Here is a 19788-nt window from a genome sequence, read left to right as displayed (position 1 = left end):
TTTTGCAGGGCAGGATGAGTGGCAACAAATTCTTTCAGTTTCTGTTTGCTATGAAAAGTCTTAATTTCACCTTCATTCACAAATGAGAGCTTTGCAGGATATAATACTCTGGGCTGGCAGATTTTCTCTCTTAGTGCCTGGGCTATGTCTCGCCATTCCCTTCTAGCTTGTAGGGTTTCTGATGAGAAGTCTGCTGTGAGTCTAATTGGAGATCCTCTAAGAGTAATCTGACGTTTCTCTCTTGCACCTTTTAGAATCTTTTCTTTATGTTTCACTGTGGTGAGTTGGATTACAACGTGTCGTGGTGATTATCTCTTTTTGTCATGTTTATTAGGGGTTCTATAAGCTTCCTGTACTAAGATGCCTCTGTCCTTCTCCAAACCTGGGAAATTTTCTGCTAGTATCTCACTGAAAAGGCCTTCTAATCCTCTCTCCCTGTCCATGCCTTCAGGAACTCCTAGAACCCGAATGTTACGTTTTTTAATAGTATCCTGTAGATTCCTGACAATATTTTTTAGATTTCTAATTTCTTCTTCTTTTCTTGATTTGCCTGTTTCCTCTCCTGTTCTCTGTCTTCTAAGTCTGATATTCTCTCTTCTGCTTCGCCCATTCTGTTTTTAAGGCTCTCTAGTGTGTTTTTCATTTGATCTATTGAATTCTTCATTTCATTATGATTTCTCGCCACTATCACAGTTTCTTGTTCTACTAGTTGTGTCATTTCATTTTGATTCCTCCTTAATATTTCATTTTCACGAGAGAGATTTTCTATCTTGTCCATTAAAGATTTCTGTAGTTCAAGAATTTGTTTTTGAGAACTTCTTAATGTTCTTATTAATTTTTTGAGATCTGCTTCTTGCATTTCTTCGATCTCATCATCTTCATAATCTTGAATTGGGGTGTCTTTTTCATTTGGGGGCGTCATAGTGTCTTCCTTGTTCTTGTTAGCTTGGTTTTTGCGTTTGTTGTTTTGCATGTTGGAGATATTTGCTTTCTTCACTGTGGTGTTTTTTCTTGTTACACTATGGCTCTATATTAAGTGGACTGTCTGCTTTCGGTGGAGCCTTAGAGGCTTGAGATGAGTGTGGCCTGAGAGCTGTGTTGGATTCCTCAGGGTTGAGGGTGTGTCAAAGATGACACTCCCAGGTTAGGTGTGGTAAATCTCTCTTTTTTTTTTTGATTCAAAAGGGAAGTAATTCCGCACAGCTGAACGTAATTGGAGGTAGTTAGCAGGCGAATGATATACCCACAGGAGCCAGAGATCAGAAGCTCTTTCCCAAGGACCACACAGGGAATCTCTGCTGCCCTCGGTGTGGGCTCCAATTCTCCTGCAGTCTCCCACTGGGTTGATAAGTTAGATGCTAATCTCCTGTTATTTCACCCCTCCCCCAAGAGTCAGGTTTTTCTGCTAGGCTCAGGGCCGGTGCAGACCTGAGGTCGCCCTGGTTATGACATATGTCCAAAATGGCTCCTGCTCTTTGTCTTGCTAGCCTTTGAGAGGTGAGGGGAGAGAGAGAAACTCGTGTCCGTATCGGTCACTTTTTTTTTCCTCTCTCTCTTCTAGTTAACCTGGTGAATTTTTGCCCAAGGAGTTTCAAGCCTCATTCCCTCTAGCCTCCTCTTTCTGCTTGCCCGCTGGTTTCTCGGGCTATTAAGGTTCGGCTCACCTCGCGTTCCAGTGCTGGTGTGTTGAGTGTGCTGCTGGTGTCCCGAACTTGGGCTCCCACGCTCTCCTCGCAGGTCCACTGTGAATCACTAGTTCCAGAACAGTTTCCTCTGCTGTTTCTTCACCTACTCTTCCTTGACCCTGCAGTATCTCCACTTTTATGAAACTGAGTCTTGCCGAACAACCAATGTGCTCCTTTCCTATTCCACCATCTTGCCACTCTCCAGGGAACATTTAATTTTGTGCTTGGAAACACTACTTGGTTCATCATGGGGACACCAGCTGTACACATTCGTATTTTTAGGGAGAAAGCTAGAGGAACTGCCTCAAACAAACATGATGTTTCTCTTTGTATAGATGACAGTTGATGCAATTGCCTAACGAAAAGTCTTTGCTTTTCTCCAAAACCATTTTTACTGTGATTTTCTTGGGCCTTGGCATACGAATTCCACAGCAGTTTGTCCGGATATGACTGGATGAAACCGGAAATATCCGGTTTTTTGTTGGCTAACTCAATCCCAGATATTGCTACAGCCTCTGTGTTTCTTTTTTCTGGATATTACCAATGGACTTTATTGTTTTGAATGTTTTTTTTGGGGAATATTTTATTTTGAAATTGCATACAGTAATTGGTTCCACATGGAGACACCAGCTCTACATATTCGTATTTTCCAGGGGGTAAGCTATAGGAACTGCGGCAAACAAACATGATATTTCTGTTTGTATAGATGACATTTTATGCACTTGCCTAATGAAAAGACTTTGCTTTTCTGCTAAACCAGTTGTACTGTGATTTTCCCGGTCCATTGCATACGAATTCCACAGAAATTTCTCCGGGCAAGGACCGGATGAAACCAGAAATATCCGGTTGTGTTTTGGCTAACTCAATCCCAGATATTGCTACAGCCTCTGTGTTTGTGTTTTCCGGATATTATCAACGGAATTTATTGTTCTGAATGTTTTTTATCAGGGAACGTTTAATTTTGAGCTTAGATACACTAATTGGTTCCACATGGAGACACCAGCGCTACACATTCCTATATTCTAGGGAGAAAGCTAGAGGAACTGCGGCAAACTAACATGATATGTCTTTTTGTATCAATGACATTATATGCACTTGCCTAACGAAAAGACTTTGCTTTTCTCCAAAACCATTTTTACTGTGATTTTCTTGGTCCATTGCATAAGAATTCCACACCACTTTCTCTGGATATGCCTGGATGAAACCAGAAATATCCAGTTGTGTTTTGGCTAACTCAATCCGAAATATTGTGAAAGCCTCTGTGTTTGTGTTTTCTGGATATTATCGATGGACTTTATTGTGTTGAATGATTTTATCAGGGAACATTTAATTTTCTACCATTGAAACACTAATTGGTTCATCATGGGGACACCAGCTCTACACATTCGTATTTTCTAGGTAGAAAGCTAGAGGAACTGCGGCAAACAAGCGTGATATTTCTGTTTGTATCGATGACATTTTATGCACTTGCCTAACGAGAAGACTTTGCTTTTCTGCTAAACCAGTTGTACTGTGATTTTCCCGGACCATTGCATATGAATTCCACACCAGTTTGTCCGGATATGACTGGATCTAACTGGAAATATCCGGTTGTGTTTTGGCTAACTCAATCCCAGTTATTGCTACAGGCTCTGTTTGTGTATTCCTGATATTATCAACAGACTTTATTCTTCTGAATGTTTTTTATTGGGGAACTTTTTATTTTGAGCTTAGATACACTAATTGGTTCCACATGGAGACACCAGCTCTACACATTCCTATTTTCTAGGGAGAAAGCTAGAGGAACTGTGACAAATAAGCTTGATATTTCCGTTTGTATCGATGACATTTTATGCACTTGCCTAACGAAAAGACTTGGCTTTTCTCCAAAAGCATTTTAACTGTGATTTTCTCGGTCCATTGCATACAAATTCCACACCACTTTGTCCAGATATGACTGGATGAAACCAGAAATATCCTGTTGTGTTTTGGCTAACTCAATCCGAAATATCGTGAAAGCCTCTGTGTTTCTGTTTTCTGGATATTATCAAAGCATTTTATTGTTTTGAATGTTTTTATCAGGGAACATTTAATTTTGTACCGTAGAAACACTAATTGTTTGCACATGGAGACACCAGCTCTACACATTCGTATTTTCTGGGGAGAAAGCTAGAGAGACTGCGGCAAACAAACATGATATTTCTGTTTGTATCGATGACATTTTATGCACTTTCCTAACGAAAAGACTTTGCTTTTCTCCAAAACCATTTTTACTGTGATTTTATCGGTCCATTGCATACAAGTTCCACAACACTTTATCCGGATATGACTGGATGGAACCAGAAATATCCGGTTGTGTTTTGGTTAACTCAATGCCAGATATTGCTACAGCCTCTGTGTTTTTGTTTTCCTGATATTATCCACAGACTTTATTGTTTTGAATGTTTTTTATCAGGGAACATTTAATTTTGTGCTGGGAATCACTAATTGTTTCCACATGGAGACACCAGCTCTACACATTCCTATATTCTAGGGAGAAAGCTAGAGGAACTGCGGCAAACTAACATGATATGTCTGTTTGTATCGATGACATTTTATGCACTTGCCTAACGAAAAGACTTTGCTTTTCTCCAAAACCATTTTTACTGTGATTTTCTTGGTCCATTGCATAAGAATTCCACACCACTTTGTCCAGATATGCCTGGATGAAACCAGAAATATCCAGTTGTGTTTTGGCTAACTCAATCCGAAATATTGTGAAAGCCTCTGTGTTTGTGTTTTCTGGATATTATCGATGGACTTTATTGTGTTGAATGATTTTATCAGGGAACATTTAATTTTCTACCATTGAAACACTAATTGGTTCATCATGGGGACACCAGCTCTACACATTCGTATTTTCTAGGGAGAAAGCTAGAGGAACTGCGGCAAACAAACGTGATATTTCTGTTTGTATCGATGACATTTTATGCACTTGCCTAACGAGAAGACTTTGCTTTTCTGGTAAACCAGTTGTACTGTGATTTTCCCGGTCCATTGCATATGAATTCCACACCAGTTTGTCCGGATATGACTGGATCTAACTGGAAATATCCGGTTGTGTTTTGGCTAACTCAATCCCAGTTATTGCTACAGTCTGTGTTTGGTATTCCTGATATTATCAACGGACTTTATTCTTTTGAATGTTTTTTATTGGGAACTTTTTATTTTGAGCTTAGATACACAAATTGGTTCCACATGGAGACACCAGCTCTACACATTCCTATATTCTAGGGAGAAAGCTAGAGGAACTGTGACAAATAAGCTTGATATTTCCGTTTGTATCGATGACATTTTATGCACTTGCCTAACGAAAAGACTTTGCTTTTCTCCAAAAGCATTTTAACTGTGATTTTCTCGGTCCATTGCATACAAATTCCACACCACTTTGTCCAGATATGACTGGATGAAACCAGAAATATCCGGTTGTGTTTTGGCTAACTCAATCCGAAATATCGTGAAAGCCTCTGTGTTTCTGTTTTCTGGATATTATCAAAGCATTTTATTGTTTTGAATGTTTTTATCAGGGAACATTTAATTTTGTACCGTAGAAACACTAATTGTTTGCACATGGAGACACCAGCTCTACACATTCGTATTTTCTGGGGAGAAAGCTAGAGAGACTGGAGCAAACAAACATGATATTTCTGTTTGTATCGATGACATTTTATGCACTTTCCTAACGAAAAGACTTTGCTTTTCTCCAAAACCATTTGTACTGTGATTTTATCGGTCCATTGCATACAAGTTCCACAACACTTTATCCGGATATGACTGGATGGAACCTGAAATATCCAGTTGTGTTTTGGTTAACCCAATCCCAGATATTGCTACAGCCTCTGTGTTTTTGTTTTCCTGATATTATCCACAGACTTTATTGTTTTGAATGTTTTTTATCAGGGAACATTTAATTTGTGCTGGGAATCACTAATTGTTTCCACATGGAGACACCAGCTAAACACTTTCGTATTTTCTAGGGTGAAAGCTAGAGGAACTGTGGGAAACAAGCGTGATATTTCTGTTTGTATCGGTGACATTTTATGCACTTGCCTAATGAGAAGACTTTGCTTTTCTGCTAAACCAGTTGTACTGTGATTTTCCCGGACCATTGCATATGAATTGCACACCAGTTTGTCCGAATATGACTGGATCTAACTGGAAATATCCGGTTGTGTTTTGGCTAACTCAATCCCAGTTATTGCTACAGGCTCTGTTTGTGTATTCCTGATATTATCAACAGACTTTATTCTTCTGAATGTTTTTTATTGGGGAACTTTTTATTTTGAGCTTAGATACACTAATTGGTTCCACATGGAGACACCAGCTCTACATATTTGTATTTTCTAGGGAGAAAGCTAGAGGAACTGTGACAAATAAGCTTGATATTTCCGTTTGTATCGATGACATTTTATGCACTTGCCTAACGAAAAGACTTTGCTTTTCTCCAAAAGCATTTTAACTGTGATTTTCTCGGTCCATTGCATACAAATTCCACACCATTTTGTCCAGATATGACTGGATGAAACCAGAAATATCCGGTTGTATTTTGGCTAACTCTATCCCAGATATTGCTGCAGCCTCTGTGTTTGTATTTTCTGGATATTATCAAAGCATTTTATTGTTTTGAATGTTTTTATCAGGGAACATTTAATTTTGTACCGTAGAAACACTAATTGTTTGCACATGGAGACACCAGCTCTACACATTCGTATTTTCTGGGGAGAAAGCTAGAGAGACTGGAGCAAACAAACATGATATTTCTGTTTGTATCGATGACATTTTATGCACTTGCCAAACGAAAAGACTTTGCTTTTCTCCAAAACCATTTTTACTGTGATTTTATCGGTCCATTGCATACAAGTTCCACAACACTTTATCCGGATATGACTGGATGGAACCAGAAATATCCGGTTGTGTTTTGGTTAACTCAATGCCAGATATTGCTACAGCCTCTGTGTTTTTGTTTTCCTGATATTATCCACAGACTTTATTGTTTTGAATGTTTTTTATCAGGGAACATTTAATTTTGTGCTGGGAATCACTAATTGTTTCCACATGGAGACACCAGCTAAACACTTTCGTATTTTCTAGGGTGAAAGCTAGAGGAACTGCGGCAAACAAGCGTGATATTTCTGCTTGTATCGATGACATTTTATGCACTTGCCTAATGAGAAGACTTTGCTTTTCTGCTAAACCATTTGTACTGTGATTTTCCCGGTCCATTGCATACGAATTCCACAGACATTTCTCCGGGCAAGGACCGGATGAAACCAGAAATATCCGGTTGTGTTTTGGCTAACTCAATCCCAGATATTGCTACAGCCTCTGTGTTTGTGTTTTCCGGATATTATCAACGGAATTTATTGTTCTGAATGTTTTTTTATCAGGGAATGTTTAATTTTGAGCTTAGATACACTAATTGGTTCCACATGGAGACACCAGCTCTACACATTCCTATATTCTAGGGAGAAAGCTAGAGGAACTGCGGCAAACTAACATGATATGTCTGTTTGTATCGATGACATTTTATGCACTTGCCTAACGAAAAGACTTTGCTTTTCTCCAAAACCATTTGTACTGTGATTTTCTTGGTCCATTGCATAAGAATTCCACACCACTTTGTCCAGATATGCCTGGATGAAACCAGAAATATCCAGTTGTGTTTTGGCTAACTCAATCCGAAATATTGTGAAAGCCTCTGTGTTTGTGTTTTCTGGATATTATCGATGGACTTTATTGTGTTGAATGATTTTATCAGGGAACATTTAATTTTCTACCATTGAAACACTAATTGGTTCATCATGGGGACACCAGCTCTACACATTCGTATTTTCTAGGGAGAAAGCTAGAGGAACTGCGGCAAACAAACGTGATATTTCTGTTTGTATCGATGACATTTTATGCACTTGCCTAACGAGAAGACTTTGCTTTTCTGGTAAACCAGTTGTACTGTGATTTTCCCGGTCCATTGCATATGAATTCCACACCAGTTTGTCCGGATATGACTGGATCTAACTGGAAATATCCGGTTGTGTTTTGGCTAACTCAATCCCAGTTATTGCTACAGTCTGTGTTTGTGTATTCCTGATATTATCAACGGACTTTATTCTTTTGAATGTTTTTTTTGGGAACTTTTTATTTTGAGCTTAGATACACTAATTGGTTCCACATGGAGACACCAGCTCTACACATTCCTATATTCTAGGGAGAAAGCTAGAGGAACTGTGACAAATAAGCTTGATATTTCCGTTTGTATCGATGACATTTTATGCACTTGCCTAACGAAAAGACTTTGCTTTTCTCCAAAAGCATTTTAACTGTGATTTTCTCGGTCCATTGCATACAAATTCCACACCACTTTGTCCAGATATGACTGGATGAAACCAGAAATATCCGGTTGTGTTTTGGCTAACTCAATCCGAAATATCGTGAAAGCCTCTGTGTTTGTGTTTTCTGGATATTATCAAAGCATTTTATTGTTTTGAATGTTTTTATCAGGGAACATTTAATTTTGTACCGTAGAAACACTAATTGTTTGCACATGGAGACACCAGCTCTACACATTCCTATATTCTAGGGAGAAAGCTAGAGAGACTGGAGCAAACAAACATGACATTTCTGTTTGTATCGATGACATTTTATGCACTTTCCTAACGAAAAGACTTTGCTTTTCTCCAAAACCATTTGTACTGTGATTTTATCGGTCCATTGCATACAAGTTCCACAACACTTTATCCGGATATGACTGGATGGAACCTGAAATATCCGGTTGTGTTTTGGTTAACCCAATCCCAGATATTGCTACAGCCTCTGTGTTTTTGTTTTCCTGATATTATCCACAGACTTTATTGTTTTGAATGTTTTTTATCAGGGAACATTTAATTTGTGCTGGGAATCACTAATTGTTTCCACATGGAGACACCAGCTAAACACTTTCGTATTTTCTAGGGTGAAAGCTAGAGGAACTGCGGCAAACAAGCGTGATATTTCTGTTTGTATCGGTGACATTTTATGCACTTGCCTAATGAGAAGACTTTGCTTTTCTGCTAAACCAGTTGTACTGTGATTTTCCCGGTCCATTGCGTATGAATTCCGCACCAGTTTGTCCGGATATGACTGGATCTAACTGGAAATATCCGGTTGTGTTTTGGCTAACTCAATCCCAGTTATTGCTACAGGCTCTGTTTGTGTATTCCTGATATTATCAACAGACTTTATTCTTCTGAATGTTTTTTATTGGGGAACTTTTTATTTTGAGCTTAGATACACTAATTGGTTCCACATGGAGACACCAGCTCTACATATTTGTATTTTCTAGGGAGAAAGCTAGAGGAACTGTGACAAATAAGCTTGATATTTCCGTTTGTATCGATGACATTTTATGCACTTGCCTAACGAAAAGACTTTGCTTTTCTCCAAAACCATTTGTACTGTGATTTTCTCGGTCCATTGCATACAAATTCCACACCACTTTGTCCAGATATGACTGGATGAAACCAGAAATATCCGGTTGTATTTTGGCTAACTCTATCCCAGATATTGCTGCAGCCTCTGTGTTTGTGTTTTCTGGATATTATCAAAGCATTTTATTGTTTTGAATGTTTTTATCAGGGAACATTTAATTTTGTACCATAGAAACACTAATTGTTTGCACATGGAGACACCAGCTCTACACATTCGTATTTTCTGGGGAGAAAGCTAGAGAGACTGCGGCAAACAAACATGATATTTCTGTTTGTATCGATGACATTTTATGCACTTGCCTAACGAGAAGACTTTGCTTTTCTCCAAAACCATTTTTACTGTGATTTTATCGGTCCATTGCATACAAGTTCCACAACACTTTATCCGGATATGACTGGATGGAACCTGAAATATCCGGTTGTGTTTTGGTTAACCCAATCCCAGATATTGCTACAGCCTCTGTGTTTTTGTTTTCCTGATATTATCAACAGACGTTATTGTTTTGAATGTTTTTTATCAGGGAACATTTAATTTTGTGCTGGGAATCACTAATTGTTTCCACATGGAGACACCAGCTAAACACTTTCATATTTTCTAGGGTGAAAGCTAGAGGAACTGCGGCAAACAAGCGTGATATTTCTGCTTGTATCGATGACATTTTATGCACTTGCCTAATGAGAAGACTTTGCTTTTCTGCTAAACCAGTTATACTGTGATTTTCCCGATCCATTGCGTATGAATTCCGCACCAGTTTGTCCGGATATGACTGGATCTAACTGGAAATATCCGGTTGTGTTTTGGCTAACTCAATCCCAGTTATTGCTACAGTCTGTGTTTGTGTATTCCTGATATTATCAACGGACTTTATTCTTCTGAATGTTTTTTATTGGGGAACTTTTTATTTTGAGCTTAGATACACTAATTGGTTCCACATGGAGACACCAGCTCTACACATTCCTATATTCTAGGGAGAAAGCTAGAGGAACTGCGGCAAACTAACATGATATGTCTGTTTGTATCGATGACATTTTATGCACTTGCCTAACGAAAAGACTTTGCTTTTCTCCAAAACCATTTGTACTGTGATTTTCTTGGTCCATTGCATAAGAATTCCACACCACTTTCTCTGGATATGCCTGGATCAAACCAGAAATATCCAGTTGTGTTTTGGCTAACATAATCCGAAATATTGTGAAAGTCTCTGTGTTTGTGTTTTCTGGATATTATTGATGGACTTTATTGTGTTGAATGATTTTATCAGGGAACATTTAATTTTCTACCATCGAAACACTAACTGGTTCATCATGGGGACACCAGCTCTACACATTCGTGTTTTCTAGGGTGAAAGCTAGAGGAACTGCGGCAAACAAGCGTGATATTTCTGTTTGTATCGGTGACATTTTATGCACTTGCCTAATGAGAAGACTTTGCTTTTCTGCTAAACCAGTTGTACTGTGATTTTCCCGGTCCATTGCGTATGAATTCCGCACCAGTTTGTCCGGATATGACTGGATCTAACTGGAAATATCCGGTTGTGTTTTGGCTAACTCAATCCCAGTTATTGCTACAGTTTGTGTTTGTGTATTCCTGATATTATCAACGGACTTTATTCTTTTGAATGTTTTTTATTGGGGAACTTTTTATTTTGAGCTTAGATACACAAATTGGTTCCACATGCAGACACCAGCTCTACATATTTCTATTTTCTAGGGAGAAAGCTAGAGGAACTGTGACAAATACGCTTGATATTTCTGTTTGTATCGATGACATTTTATGCACTTGCCTAACGAAAAGACTTTGCTTTTCTCCAAAAGCATTTTAACTGTGATTTTCTCGGTCCATTGCATACAAATTCCACACCACTTTGTCCAGATATGACTGGATGAAACCAGAAATATCCGGTTGTGTTTTGGCTAACTCTATCCCAGATATTGCTGCAGCCTCTGTGTTTGTGTTTTCTGGATATTATCAAAGCATTTTATTTTCTTGAATGTTTTTATCAGGGAACATTTAATTTTGTACCGTAGAAACACTAATTGTTTGCACATGGAGACACCAGCTCTACACATTCGTATTTTCTGGGGAGAAAGCTAGAGAGACTGCGGCAAACAAACATGATATTTCTGTTTGTATCGATGACATTTTATGCACTTTCCTAACGAAAAGACTTTGCTTTTCTCCAAAACCATTTGTACTGTGATTTTATCGGTCCATTGCATACAAGTTCCACAACACTTTATCCGGATATGACTGGATGGAACCTGAAATATCCGGTTGTGTTTTGGTTAACCCAATCCCAGATATTGCTACAGCCTCTGTGTTTTTGTTTTCCTGATATTATCCACAGACTTTATTGTTTTGAATGTTTTTTATCAGGGAACATTTAATTTGTGCTGGGAATCACTAATTGTTTCCACATGGAGACACCAGCTAAACACTTTCGTATTTTCTAGGGTGAAAGCTAGAGGAACTGCGGCAAACAAGCGTGATATTTCTGTTTGTATCGGTGACATTTTATGCACTTGCCTAATGAGAAGACTTTGCTTTTCTGCTAAACCAGTTGTACTGTGATTTTCCCGGTCCATTGCGTATGAATTCCGCACCAGTTTGTCCGGATATGACTGGATCTAACTGGAAATATCCGGTTGTGTTTTGGCTAACTCAATCCCAGTTATTGCTACAGGCTCTGTTTGTGTATTCCTGATATTATCAACAGACTTTATTCTTCTGAATGTTTTTTATTGGGGAACTTTTTATTTTGAGCTTAGATACACTAATTGGTTCCACATGGAGACACCAGCTCTACATATTTGTATTTTCTAGGGAGAAAGCTAGAGGAACTGTGACAAATAAGCTTGATATTTCCGTTTGTATCGATGACATTTTATGCACTTGCCTAACGAAAAGACTTTGCTTTTCTCCAAAACCATTTGTACTGTGATTTTCTCGGTCCATTGCATACAAATTCCACACCACTTTGTCCAGATATGACTGGATGAAACCAGAAATATCCGGTTGTATTTTGGCTAACTCTATCCCAGATATTGCTGCAGCCTCTGTGTTTGTGTTTTCTGGATATTATCAAAGCATTTTATTGTTTTGAATGTTTTTATCAGGGAACATTTAATTTTGTACCATAGAAACACTAATTGTTTGCACATGGAGACACCAGCTCTACACATTCGTATTTTCTGGGGAGAAAGCTAGAGAGACTGCGGCAAACAAACATGATATTTCTGTTTGTATCGATGACATTTTATGCACTTGCCTAACGAAAAGACTTTGCTTTTCTCCAAAACCATTTTTACTGTGATTTTATCGGTCCATTGCATACAAGTTCCACAACACTTTATCCGGATATGACTGGATGGAACCTGAAATATCCGGTTGTGTTTTGGTTAACCCAATCCCAGATATTGCTACAGCCTCTGTGTTTTTGTTTTCCTGATATTATCAACAGACGTTATTGTTTTGAATGTTTTTTATCAGGGAACATTTAATTTTGTGCTGGGAATCACTAATTGTTTCCACATGGAGACACCAGCTAAACACTTTCATATTTTCTAGGGTGAAAGCTAGAGGAACTGCGGCAAACAAGCGTGATATTTCTGCTTGTATCGATGACATTTTATGCACTTGCCTAATGAGAAGACTTTGCTTTTCTGCTAAACCAGTTATACTGTGATTTTCCCGATCCATTGCGTATGAATTCCGCACCAGTTTGTCCGGATATGACTGGATCTAACTGGAAATATCCGGTTGTGTTTTGGCTAACTCAATCCCAGTTATTGCTACAGTCTGTGTTTGTGTATTCCTGATATTATCAACGGACTTTATTCTTCTGAATGTTTTTTATTGGGGAACTTTTTATTTTGAGCTTAGATACACTAATTGGTTCCACATGGAGACACCAGCTCTACACATTCCTATATTCTAGGGAGAAAGCTAGAGGAACTGCGGCAAACTAACATGATATGTCTGTTTGTATCGATGACATTTTATGCACTTGCCTAACGAAAAGACTTTGCTTTTCTCCAAAACCATTTGTACTGTGATTTTCTTGGTCCATTGCATAAGAATTCCACACCACTTTCTCTGGATATGCCTGGATCAAACCAGAAATATCCAGTTGTGTTTTGGCTAACATAATCCGAAATATTGTGAAAGTCTCTGTGTTTGTGTTTTCTGGATATTATTGATGGACTTTATTGTGTTGAATGATTTTATCAGGGAACATTTAATTTTCTACCATCGAAACACTAACTGGTTCATCATGGGGACACCAGCTCTACACATTCGTGTTTTCTAGGGTGAAAGCTAGAGGAACTGCGGCAAACAAGCGTGATATTTCTGTTTGTATCGGTGACATTTTATGCACTTGCCTAATGAGAAGACTTTGCTTTTCTGCTAAACCAGTTGTACTGTGATTTTCCCGGTCCATTGCGTATGAATTCCGCACCAGTTTGTCCGGATATGACTGGATCTAACTGGAAATATCCGGTTGTGTTTTGGCTAACTCAATCCCAGTTATTGCTACAGTTTGTGTTTGTGTATTCCTGATATTATCAACGGACTTTATTCTTTTGAATGTTTTTTATTGGGGAACTTTTTATTTTGAGCTTAGATACACAAATTGGTTCCACATGCAGACACCAGCTCTACATATTTCTATTTTCTAGGGAGAAAGCTAGAGGAACTGTGACAAATACGCTTGATATTTCTGTTTGTATCGATGACATTTTATGCACTTGCCTAACGAAAAGACTTTGCTTTTCTCCAAAAGCATTTTAACTGTGATTTTCTCGGTCCATTGCATACAAATTCCACACCACTTTGTCCAGATATGACTGGATGAAACCAGAAATATCCGGTTGTGTTTTGGCTAACTCTATCCCAGATATTGCTGCAGCCTCTGTGTTTGTGTTTTCTGGATATTATCAAAGCATTTTATTTTTTTGAATGTTTTTATCAGGGAACATTTAATTTTGTACCGTAGAAACACTAATTGTTTGCACATGGAGACACCAGCTCTACACATTCGTATTTTCTGGGGAGAAAGCTAGAGAGACTGCGGCAAACAAACATGATATTTCTGTTTGTATCGATGACATTTTATGCACTTTCCTAATGAAAAGACTTTGCTTTTCTCCAAAACAATTTTTACTGTGATTTTATCGGTCCATTGCATACAAGATCCACAACACTTTATCCGGATATGACTGGATGAAACCAGAAATATCTGGTTGTGTTTTGGTTAACTCAATCCCAGATATTGCTACAGCCTCTGTGTTTTTGTTTTCCTGATATTATCCACAGACTTTATTGTTTTGAATGTTTTTTATCAGGGAACATTTAATTTTGTGCTGGGAATCACTAATTGTTTCCACATGGAGACACCAGCTCTACACATTCGTATTTTCTGGGGAGAAAGCTAGAGAGACTGCGGCAAACAAACATGATATTTCTGTTTGTATCGATGACATTTTATGCACTTGCCTAACGAAAAGACTTTGCTTTTCTCCAAAACCATTTTTACTGTGATTTTATCGGTCCATTGCATACAAGTTCCACAACACTTTATCCGGATATGACTGGATGGAACCTGAAATATCCGGTTGTGTTTTGGTTAACCCAATCCCAGATATTGCTACAGCCTCTGTGTTTTTGATTTCCTGATATTATCAACAGACGTTATTGTTTTGAATGTTTTTTATCAGGGAACATTTAATTTTGTGCTGGGAATCACTAATTGTTTCCACATGGAGACACCAGCTAAACACTTTCGTATTTTCTAGGGTGAAAGCTAGAGGAACTGCGGCAAACAAGCGTGATATTTCTGCTTGTATCGATGACATTTTATGCACTTGCCTAAGGAGAAGACTTTGCTTTTCTGCTAAACCAGTTATACTGTGATTTTCCCGATCCATTGCGTATGAATTCCGCACCAGTTTGTCCGGATATGACTGGATCTAACTGGAAATATCCGGTTGTGTTTTGGCTAACTCAATCCCAGTTATTGCTACAGTCTGTGTTTGTGTATTCCTGATATTATCAACGGACTTTATTCTTCTGAATGTTTTTTATTGGGGAACTTTTTATTTTGAGCTTAGATACACTAATTGGTTCCACATGGAGACACCAGCTCTACACATTCCTATATTCTAGGGAGAAAGCTAGAGGAACTGCGGCAAACTAACATGATATGTCTGTTTGTATCGATGACATTTTATGCACTTGCCTAACGAAAAGACTTTGCTTTTCTCCAAAACCATTTGTACTGTGATTTTCTTGGTCCATTGCATAAGAATTCCACACCACTTTCTCTGGATATGCCTGGGTGAAACCAGAAATATCCAGTTGTGTTTTGGCTAACATAATCCGAAATATTGTGAAAGTCTCTGTGTTTGTGTTTTCTGGATATTATCGATGGACTTTATTGTGTTGAATGATTTTATCAGGGAACATTTAATTTTCTACCATCGAAACACTAACTGGTTCATCATGGGGACACCAGCTCTACACATTCGTGTTTTCTAGGGTGAAAGCTAGAGGAACTGCGGCAAACAAGCGTGATATTTCTGTTTGTATCGGTGACATTTTATGCACTTGCCTAATGAGAAGACTTTGCTTTTCTGCTAAACCAGTTGTACTGTGATTTTCCCGGTCCATTGCGTATGAATTCCGCACCAGTTTGTCCGGATATGACTGGATCTAACTGGAAATATCCGGTTGTGTTTTGGCTAACTCAATCCCAGTTATTGCTACAGTTTGTGTTTGTGTATTCCTGATATTATCAACGGACTTTATTCTTTTGAATGTTTTTTATTGGGGAACTTTTTATTTTGAGCTTAGATACACAAATTGGTTCCACATGCAGACACCAGCTCTACATATTTCTATTTTCTAGGGAGAAAGCTAGAGGAACTGTGACAAATACGCTTGATATTTCTGTTTGTATCGATGACATTTTATGCACTTGCCTAACGAAAAGACTTTGCTTTTCTCCAAAAGCATTTTAACTGTGATTTTCTCGGTCCATTGCATACAAATTCCACACCACTTTGTCCAGATATGACTGGATGAAACCAGAAATATCCGGTTGTGTTTTGGCTAACTCTATCCCAGATATTGCTGCAGCCTCTGTGTTTGTGTTTTCTGGATATTATCAAAGCATTTTATTTTTTTGAATGTTTTTATCAGGGAACATTTAATTTTGTACCGTAGAAACACTAATTGTTTGCACATGGAGACACCAGCTCTACACATTCGTATTTTCTGGGGAGAAAGCTAGAGAGACTGCGGCAAACAAACATGATATTTCTGTTTGTATCGATGACATTTTATGCACTTTCCTAATGAAAAGACTTTGCTTTTCTCCAAAACAATTTTTACTGTGATTTTATCGGTCCATTGCATACAAGATCCACAACACTTTATCCGGATATGACTGGATGAAACCAGAAATATCTGGTTGTGTTTTGGTTAACTCAATCCCAGATATTGCTACAGCCTCTGTGTTTTTGTTTTCCTGATATTATCCACAGACTTTATTGTTTTGAATGTTTTTTATCAGGGAACATTTAATTTTGTGCTGGGAATCACTAATTGTTTCCACATGGAGACACCAGCTAAACACTTTCGTATTTTCTAGGGAGAAAGCTAGAGGAACTGCGGCAAACAAGCGTGATATTTCTGTTTGTATCGGTGACATTTTATGCACTTGCCTAATGAGAAGACTTTGCTTTTCTGCTAAACCAGTTATACTGTGATTTTCCCGGTCCATTGCGTATCAATTCCAAACCAGCTTATCCGGATATGACTGGATCTAACTGGAAATATCCGGTTGTGTTTTGGCTAACTCAATCCCAGTTATTGCTACAGTCTGTGTTTGTGTATTCCTGATATTATCAACGGACTTTATTCTTCTGAATGTTTTTTATTGGGGAACTTTTTATTTTGAGCTTAGATACACTAATTGTTTCCACATGGAGACACCAGCTAAACACTTTCGTATTTTCTAGGGAGAAAGCTAGAGGAACTGCGGCAAACTAACATGATATGTCTGTTTGTATCGATGACATTTTATGCACTTGCCTAACGAAAAGACTTTGCTTTTCTCCAAAACCATTTTTACTGTGATTTTCTTGGTCCATTGCATAAGAATTCCACACCACTTTCTCTGGATATGCCTGGGTGAAACCAGAAATATCCAGTTGTGTTTTGGCTAACTCAATCCGAAATATTGTGAAAGCTTCTGTATTTGTGTTTTCTGGATATTATCGATGGACTTTATTGTGTTGAATGATTTTATCAGGGAACATTTAATTTTGTACCATTGAAACACTAATTGGTTCATCATGGGGACACCAGCTCTACACATTCGTATTTTCTAGGTTGAAAGCTAGAGGAACTGCGGCAAACAAACGTGATATTTCTGTTTGTATCGATGACATTTTATGCACTTGCCTAACGAGAAGACTTTGCTTTTCTGATAAACCAGTTGTACTGTGATTTTCCCGGTCCATTGCGTACGAATTCCACACCAGTTTGTCCGGATATGACTGGATCTAACTAGAAATATCCGGTTGTGTTTTGGCTAACTCAATCCCAGTTATTGCTAAAGTCTATGTTTGTGTATTCCTGATATTATCAACAGACTTTATTCTTTTGAATGTTTTTTATTGGGGAACTTTTTATTTTGAGCTTAGATACACTAATTGGTTCCACATGGAGACACCAGCTCTACATATTTGTATTTTCTAGGGAGAAAGCTAGAGGAACTGTGACAAATAAGCTTGATATTTCTGTTTGTATCAATGACATTTTATGCACTTGCCTAACGAAAAGACTTTGCTTTTCTCCAAAACCATTTTAACTGTGATTTTCTCGGTCCATTGCATACAAATTCCACACCATTTTGTCCAGATATGACTGGATGAAACCAGAAATATCCGGTTGTGTTTTGGCTAACTCAATCCCAGATATTGCTGCAGCCTCTGTGTTTCTGTTTTCTGGATATTATCAAAGCATTTTATTGTTTTGAATGTTTTTATCAGGGAACATTTAATTTTGTACCGTAGAAACAATAATTGTTTGCACATGGAGACACCAGCTCTACACATTCGTATTTTCTAGGGAGAAAGCTAGAGAGACTGCAGCAAACAAACATGATATTTCTGTTTGTATCAATGACATTTTATGCACTTTCCTAACGAAAAGACTTTGCTTTTCTCCAAAACCATTTGTACTGTGATTTTATCGGTCCATTGCATACAAGTTCCACAACACTTTATCCGGATATGACTGGATGAAACCAGAAATATCCGGTTGTGTTTTGGTTAACTCAATCCCAGATATTGCTACAGCCTCTGTGTTTTTGTTTTCCTGATATTATCCACAGACTTTAGTGTTTTGAATGTTTTTTATCAGGGGACATTTAATTTTGTGCTGGGAATCACTAATTGTTTCCACATGGAGACACCAGCTAAACACTTTCGTATTTTCTAGGGATAAAGCTAGAGGACCTGCGGCAAACAAACGTGATATTTCTGTTTGTATAGATGACAATTTATGCACTTGCCTAACGAGAAGACTTTGCTTTTCTGCTAAACCAGTTGTACTGTGATTTTCCCGGTCCATTACATACGAATTCCACAGAAATTTCTCCGGGAAAGGACCGGATGAAACCAGAAATATCCGGTTGTGTTTTGGCTAACTCAATCCCAGATATTGCTACAGCCTCTGTGTTTGTGTTTCCAGATATTATCACCGGAATTTATTGTTCTGAATGTTTTTTATCAGGGAATGTTTAATTTTGAACTTAGATACACTAATTGGTTCCACATGGAGACACCAGCTCTACACATTCCTATATTCTAGGGAGAAAGCTAGAGGAACTGCGGCAAACTAACATGATATGTCTGTTTGTATCGATGACATTTTATGCACTTGCCTAACGAAAAGACTTTGCTTTTCTCCAAAACCATTTTTACTGTGATTTTCTTGGTCCATTGCATAAGAATTCCACACCACTTTCTCTGGATATGCCTGGATGAAACCAGAAATATCCAGTTGTGTTTTGGCTGACTCAATCCGAAATATTGTGAAAGCCTCTGTGTTTGTGTTTTCTGGATATTATCGATGGACTTTATTGTGTTGAATGATTTTATCAGGGAACATTTAATTTTCTACCATTGAAACACTAATTGGTTCATCATGGGGACACCAGCTCTACACATTCGTATTTTCTAGGTAGAAAGCTAGAGGAACTGCGGCAAACAAACGTGATATTTCTGTTTGTATCGATGACATTTTATGCACTTGCCTAACGAGAAGACTTTGCTTTTCTGCTAAACCAGTTGTACTATGATTTTCCCGGTCCATTGCATACGAATTCCACAGAAATTTCTCCGGGCAAGGACCTGATGAAACCAGAAATATCTGGTTGTGTTTTGGCTAACTCAATCCTGAAACAATTAGGCAGGTTAGTTTTGAAATGGAGTCGCTTGAGCTAACTGCATATTGTTCTGCTTCTGTATTAATTGGCTGGGCTTGCAACAATTTTTGCAAGAAATGAAAATGCTTTCATAAGATGGCTGAACTTTAGCTGAACTTGCAGTTT

The sequence above is a fragment of the Lepus europaeus genome, unplaced genomic scaffold (assembly GCF_033115175.1).
Source record: "Lepus europaeus isolate LE1 unplaced genomic scaffold, mLepTim1.pri SCAFFOLD_28, whole genome shotgun sequence".
Classification (NCBI taxonomy): Eukaryota; Metazoa; Chordata; class Mammalia; order Lagomorpha; family Leporidae; genus Lepus; species Lepus europaeus.
This window is presented reverse-complemented; position numbering follows the sequence as displayed.